Below are 7,651 nucleotides of genomic sequence, written 5' to 3'. Positions count from 1 at the left end.
CTGGGAAACTTGGAGCAGAATCTGCGACACTTGGCGTTGAGTGGGGATGCGAAGAGATCGACGAGAGGGTGACCCCACTTGTCGAACAGATCTTGCGTAACAGTGGTCTTGAGTGACCACTCGTGCGGTTGTAGTTTCCTGCTGAGTGAGTCTGCCAAGGTATTCTGCACTCCGGGCAGGTAGGAGGCTGAGATGGTGGACCGAAGCTTCAGGACCACCTGCCAGAGATGTAGAGCTTCCTGGCACAGCTGTCGGGAGCCGGTGCCGCCTTGCTTGTTGACATAGTACATGGCCACCTGATTGTCTGTCTGCACATGAATCCGCTGTTGCGAGAGGTGTGGCTGAAAAGCTTGAAGCGCTAATCTGATGGCTCGCAACTCTAGCAGGTTGATACTGTATGTCATTTCTTTGGGCGTCCAAAGTCCTTGAGTCATGTAGGAGCCCAGATGCGCTCCCCACCCTTGCTTGGAGGCGTCGGTTGTTAGATAAACGGACGGCAGGGGAGGCCGGAAGGGCATACCCTGGAGGAGATGGGGGGCGTGGGCCCACCATTGCAGCGAGGTCTTTAGACTGTGAGAGAGCGGTATCTTTGCAGATAGCGGGTGAAGAGCTTGGATCCACTTGTCCCGGAGGTGCCACTGTAGGGGTCTCATATGGAGCCTGGCTAGCGGAAGTACTGGAATGGTAGCTGCCATGTGGCCCAGAAGCACGAGTAACGTTCGGGCAGAGGTGACTGAGACCTGGGTTAGGTGGGCGATGAGGATGGAAATCCGTGTGGCCCTGTTGAGGGGCAAAAACGCTAACATCTGCGGGGTCTGGAGGACCGCTCCTATGAACTCGAGATGTTGCGTGGGAATGAGGTGAGATTTGTCCAAGTTGATGAGGAATCCCAGAGTCTGGAGAAGTGAGGTGACCTTGTCTAGAGAGTGGAGGGCCTCCTGAGCAGTTGGCGACGCGATGAGCCAGTCGTCGAGGTAAGGGAAGATCGTGACCCTTTGCTGGCGAAGGTGAGCGATGATGGTGATGACACATTTTGTGAACACTCGTGGTGCTGAGGAGAGGCCGAAGGGAAGGACTCGGAATTGATAGTGGTGAGAGTGGACTTGAAAACGCAGGTAACTTCTGGACGCTGGGTGGATTGGGATGTGGAGATATGCATCCTGCAGGTCCAGGGACACGAGCCATGCATTCTGATCTAGCAGTGGCAGAATCATTTGGAGAGTCGTCATGCGGAACTTTTCTTTTTTTAGAAATTTGTTCAGGGAGCGTAAGTCCAGAATAGAACGCAAACCGCCGTTCTTCTTCTGAATAAGAAAGAACCTGGAATAAAATCCTGTATTCTGGGAACAGTCTGGTACCGGTTCGATTGCCCTGATGCGCAGGAGGCGGGAAATCTCGTCGTGAAGTAGGTGGACGTGAGACGAAGGAACCTGTGAAGTGACTATGCGGGGGAGAGGTGGGGGGGTCGTAAAGTGAAGTAGGTACCCCTGGTTGACAATGGAGAGGACCCACTTGTCTGATGTTATAGGGGGCCAATGGGGGGCAAAAAACTGAAGACGACCTCCCACCGGTAGCTGCATAGCCATCTGCTTGTCAAAAAGAGGATAAGGGTTTGGGCGCCGTTGAGGGCGCTGGTTTGGATGTCCTTCGCTCACGATATGCTTTCTTAGACTGCTGAGGTCTATGTTGCTTGTTGTTAAACCTGTAGTTTGTGTTGTATTTATTGAAGGGGTACTGTCGCCGAGGTTGATACCTCCTCTTAGGCGTGCCGTAGGACGAGCGATGAAAGGAGGACCTGGGCTGATTGATGTTGTCCTCTTCCAAGGTGTCCAGAGTGGTGCAATCTTGTTTGATGTTGTCGATGATATCCTTAACTCCGTCACCAAACAGGTTATCCCCTGTGCAGGGAGCATCAGCCACTCTGTTATGAACGTCCTCCCTTAGGCCGGATGCTTTTAGCCACGCTAACCGGCGTGTGGAAAGGCCTACCGCGGCCCCTCGAACCGACGTGTCATATGAGTCGTGGGCGGCTCTAATTAGATTGGTGGCGGATTCTTCCAGATTTTGAAGCAGTGGCCGGAATTGAGGTTGTAGTGTCGCAGGGAGGGAATCCAGTGCTCGTGAGAAGTTGTCTAGTATGGTGAATTGGTAGTCGGTGTAATGGAAGATGTGAAGCCCTATGCGGGCATTGAGCATGGAGCTTTGATACATCTTCTTACCCATGAGATCCATGAGCTTCATGTCTTTCGTTGGTGGAAAATTTGAATGGTCTCGTGAGCTTTTGTGTTTACGCATGGCGGACTGGACCACTATGGAGTGGTGAGATAGTTGTGGTTTACCGAAGCCCCAAGTATCTTGGACTTTGTATTTTGTATCCAAACTCTTCTTGGTGGGGAGAGATGTTAATGGGGTAGACCACACTAACTTGTGCTGGTCCGCCAACACTTCGTGCAAAGGTAACGCGATAATGTCTTTCGGTGCCCCCTTATAGCGCAGAGCCTGTAATTTTTTGGATCGGGGATCCGGTTGAGAAGAGGAGGAAATATCCAAGGCTGATGCCAATTTCATGAGAAATTTTGGATAGGAAGTATCCTCTGGTTGAGATGATTTAGATGGTAGCGGGGGAGAGGGGTCAGAAGGTAGACCCGGAGAGCCCGCGAGGAGATCGGAGTGGGCGTCAGGAGAGGATGATCTGGAGCATCTCTGAGATGGGGGTGGGGAAGAGCCAGAGTCTGAAAAATTGTCTGCAGCCAGAGAGTCTGAAAAGGACTCGGAGCGTGAGCGCTGCCGAGGGGCTGGTCGATCCGGGGGCGAAAACCCTGCCGCCGCCGGACGTGGTGGCTGCCGGCTGGTCGTGGGGTGCTGTTGAGCTGAGAGATTGTGATTAGCCAAAAAAGCACGCAGCAGATGGAGAATATCCTGGTTTGATTGGGACAGTGGCATAGAGGAGAAATCCGCAGGAGAGACTGCTGTCTGAACTCCTGAATGGTGGTGAGGAGAGAGTATCGCCTGTTTGTCCTGTGGAGAGAGAGGCATTGCCTGAGCCAGAGCAGGAGGAGAGGTGTCAGAGAAGTGCTTTGTAGCAGTTTGCAACTCAGGAGGGGAGGAGTAACCCTGATGGAGTGAAGCAGGGGAGGAGCTGTGGCTGTGATGCATAGGGTGGGCGGAGCCAGCCGTGTGATGCGATGAGTGGGAGGAGCCAGCTTTGTGATGCGAGTGGGAGGAGTCCTGACGGTGCCGATGAGCAGAGGAGGAGCTGCTTCGGTGCCGACGTGCAGGAGAAAGGCTTCCTCGGTGCCTATGGCCAGGGGAAAGGCTCTCCCGGTGCCGAATTTGATCAGAGGCACGCTCCCGGTGCCGAGGATGCATTGGGGAAGAAGTGCTGCGGTGCCCAGAACGACCATGCTGGTTTTTCTCAGCAGATGGTGCTTGCTGGGGTTGAGTCTGAGCACCGACAACTAGTTGGAGTTGTGGTGGCAGAGACTGTTGCCTTTTGCTAGGCAAGGCACTCTCCGGGGGTTCCTCACAGTGCCGTTTTTTACTCTTGGCTTTCTTACCCGACTGCTGAGGTAAGTCCTGTACTGCTTTCAGTTTCAAATGTCTTATCTGCCTCGTCCGAGAGAGCATGGCTGCACATTTCTCACAGCTGGAGTCTAAGTGCGTCGTGCCTAGGCAGTGGACGCACAGGTCATGCGGGTCTGTGAGGGACATTTTATTGGTACAGCGTGAGCAGCTTTTAAATCCATGTTTCTTCGCCGACATGGTCGGGAAGAGGAGGGCTGCTAAATTAAATTGTTTGATAATTTTTGAGAGAAAGAGAGATTAGAAAAATAACAAAAGAAAAAAATAAACGCGAGAGCTGCACTACGATTTATCAACGGGTCTGACCGCCAGAGCGGGAAGAATAAAACTGGAAAGGGGCGGTGACTTCTGAGGGGTTATGGGGGGGAGATATGGCGGGAAGCTGCACGCAGGCGTAGTAAACTGCGTTTCAATTAAAGCTTTAAGCTTTGCTATATGTCCGGGTCCGTTACGTCATGGGGGAGTAACTTCACTTGTGTGGCTGCAAGAGAAATCTGTCCAGGGAGAAGTTAGGGAACTCTCGCAGCAGGCGCGCACCGCGCACCCCCCCAGCGGCGTGCACCTGGGGCGGACCGCCCCCACCGCTCCCCCCCTTGGTACGCCACTGCCTTTTTGGCAGGAAGAGATGTGAATCGACCGGACAGACTATGTTGATGTAGAATTGTGGAAATCGAGTTGAAATCTGCTCTTCCATCCGTCCACTGCAACCCCCGAGATGAGCGGTGCAGCGATCCATCCACTCCACAGCATTCCCAATGACAAACAGCTGGAGGCCAATGAACAGTAGGCAGCCAAATCAGGCCGCCTTTGCCAGCTGGAATCGGCAAGATAGCCGGAAGTGAGGTTTCCCACCATGAGACGCACCCTCCAAGAGGTCCCAACAGCGCTGCTGCACTGTACAACGGCTGGCGAGCAGGGCAGGAGACAAGAGCGATCAAGCGGCAGACTGAGAGGCAACAGACACAAACGGAGCATGTCGGCTGGAGACCAGTAGTGCAGAAGAAGCCAGCGGCACTGAGGAACAGACAGATGCCCGCAGTCGTTGGCCCAAACAAGCCCCCTGCAATGCAAATCCTACCTAGAATCTACATAATAATTAGAAGTTTTATAAGTTATGCAAAGGCATTTCTTCTGGCTTTGGTTTTTAGATTATTCTCCTTTTCCTAATCAGTGTGTGATAAATTCAGGTACACAAGTTACTGTCCCGTCCAAGTGGAGTTGTACCTGAGGCAATGGAGGGTGAAATGATTTGCACAAGGTCACAAGGAACATTAGTGGGGGAAGTGGGATCTGAGCCCTGGCTTCCTTTTTGAAATTATTTATTTATTTATTTTTAATTTTTTAATTTTTTTAACGTTGCCATACTGAGAGAGATCAAAGGTCCATCAAGCCTAGTATCCTGTTTCCAACAGTGGCTAATCCAGGTCACAAGTACCTGGCAAGGTCCAAAAACAGTACAATACATTTTATGCTGCTTATACTAGAAATATAACAACAAAGAATAAATAATGGCTAAACTTAGTCCAACAAAAATTTGTAAAAAACACACAACAAAAACTGGACAAAGTTCACGTATTGCAATAGGACCATAAACGGCTAGGGAGGTTATCTCATAACGTCAGAAATATCCGTGTGTGCCAACTGTTGTTCTGGCTCACCGGTCTGTATGTATTTGTAATCATTGAACACCTCCAGCCAACCAATGGTACCCGCTAGTACTCATATGTGAAAAAAATTGCCTATATATTGTTCATTAATTTCAGGAAAAAGGCACAACAATGTCCGTGGGTACCATTGTTCAAAAATTCAAAAATTAAACATTATTGCAATTAATAAGCAAGTAATGCACAAAATCAACTTAAGTAAATGAGCAAGTAATGCACAAAATCAACTTAGCTTGTAAGCTCCCAGCGCTGTCTAATAACTTCAACGGCTGGAGCTCATCGGGTTTCAGTTTAGGTTAGTGAAACCTCTTTAGGCAACTCCGGTAATCTGATAAGCCCGACAGGACCCTGTTTCGCGGTCTCTTGCTTTGTCAAGGGCATATAGGTCTAGAGAACGGAGAACAAATAGTTAGTATTAAAAATAACATGAATAACGCTTACTTGTTAAGTAAACCCAGCGTTAGGACTCACAGCAGCCTGAGTTGTTGTCGGTAAATCGCCAATCCAAGATGGCGACCGCGTTGTAATTATAAGCTTATTAAGCTCCGCCTCTTAAGGTCACGTCATAGTCAGCTGTTCGTAACAGTCAGTAAATGGATCAAATTAAATTAAAAGAAACAGTTCCAATGGAGAAAGGTGTTCAAGCCCTGAGGCGCCACTGTATTCAGGCGAAAAATCCATTGGGTTTCTTTTTGTAACAAGAGTCTATTAATGTTACCTCCACGGGCATTAGGCACAATACAATCAATCACCATACATCGTAGGGATTCAATCGTATGTTGGTTTGCAACACAATGTTGGACAAGCGGAGCTCCAATCATACGGGCAGAAATTCTGGATCTGTGTTCAACCATTCTCGCGTTCAAAGATCTGTTAGATTTACCAATATAGATCTTATCACATGGGCATTTGATATAGTAGATGATATAGGTAGTACGACAGGTCGTGTGGTGTTTAAGTTGAACTGTCTGGCCATTGTGGTAAAAACTGGCTGTCTCGATGGTCATGGGGCATGTTTTGCATCCACTTCTATTACATTTTGTGTGGCTCCCATGCATATTAAGCCCAGTAGTTGCAAGGACTGGTAAATCAGCTGGACTTAGGATTTCACTTAAATTGCGTGCTCGGGAAAAAGCCATTCTCAGGCGGCAATTTTCAAAAATGGGATGAGCACGCATAATGTCCCAATGTTGTTTAATAATATGCGTGGCAGCTTCCCCACCTTGTATATATCTCATAATAAAGGTCATCGTAGGATCTTCTTGTGGATTTGATGTCATATTTCGTAAGAGCAGATCTCGGTTGACAAATTTAGCCTTTGTAAAAGCTTTATTCAAAACATTTTTCGGATAATTACGTTGTAATAGTTTGGAGCTAAATGTGTGGGCTTGCTGGCGAAAATCTGATTCTTCAGAACAGATTCGTTTAAATCGTAAGAACTGAGAATAGGGCAAACTCTGGCGAAGAGTTTTAGGGTGACAGCTGCCAAATTCCAAGATAGCGTTCCTATCTGTGGATTTGGTATGTACCTTAGTTTGGAAACCCCCGGCTCTCAGAATAATTTCAACATCAAGGAAGTGAATATTGTTATCCGAAAACGTCACAGTGAACTGAATCCGCGGATGACAGTTATTTAGCCATGATTGAAAATCTATTAGTTCATTGGCAGTGCCCGTCCAGAGGACGAAAATGTCGTCAATATATCTCCGCCATAGTGTGATATTGTGGTGATAAGGGGAGGTATATAACCACTTATTTTCAAACGCTGTCATATAAAGATTAGCTAGAGTTGGAGCAAACGTTGCACCCATGGCCACACCTGAGGTCTGAAGATATAAACTAGTCCCAAATTTAAAGAAGTTCTTACAGAGAGCCACCTTCAATAGTGACATCAGAAATTTGGTCGGGACCTCGTGGGGTCTTTGTCTCTCTTCTAATACCATGAATACCACTTCAAGTAACTCATCTTGTGGGATCATGGTGTAGAGAGATTTGACATCAAAAGTGGCCATGATGCATTGTGCGTGTGTGACATTTGTGTCTCTCAAGATCTGTAGGAAATGATTGGTATCTTTAATATATGAAGGGCATGATGAAACCCTATCTTTCAAAAAGGAATCTAGATAGATAGACAGGGGCTCTAAGAGGGAACCTCTAGAGGAAATAATTGGTCTACCAGGGGGCTTTTTAAGATCTTTATGTATTTTTGGTAATAAATACATGACGGGTATAATAGGAGTTTTATTGTTCAAAAATTGAAATTCTTTGTTGGTCAGAAAGCCTGTTTCCAGGCCTTCTTTGGTAATGTCTTGAATCAAATGTTGTAGCTGCGTGGTACAGTCATGTTGTAACTCCACATAGGACGTCTGATCTGCAAGTTGCGTAGTTGCTTCAGTGAGATATTG

Source organism: Microcaecilia unicolor, chromosome 1 (genome assembly GCF_901765095.1).
Source record: "Microcaecilia unicolor chromosome 1, aMicUni1.1, whole genome shotgun sequence".
NCBI classification, from domain to species: Eukaryota; Metazoa; Chordata; class Amphibia; order Gymnophiona; family Siphonopidae; genus Microcaecilia; species Microcaecilia unicolor.
Note: the sequence above shows the minus strand (reverse complement) of the source record.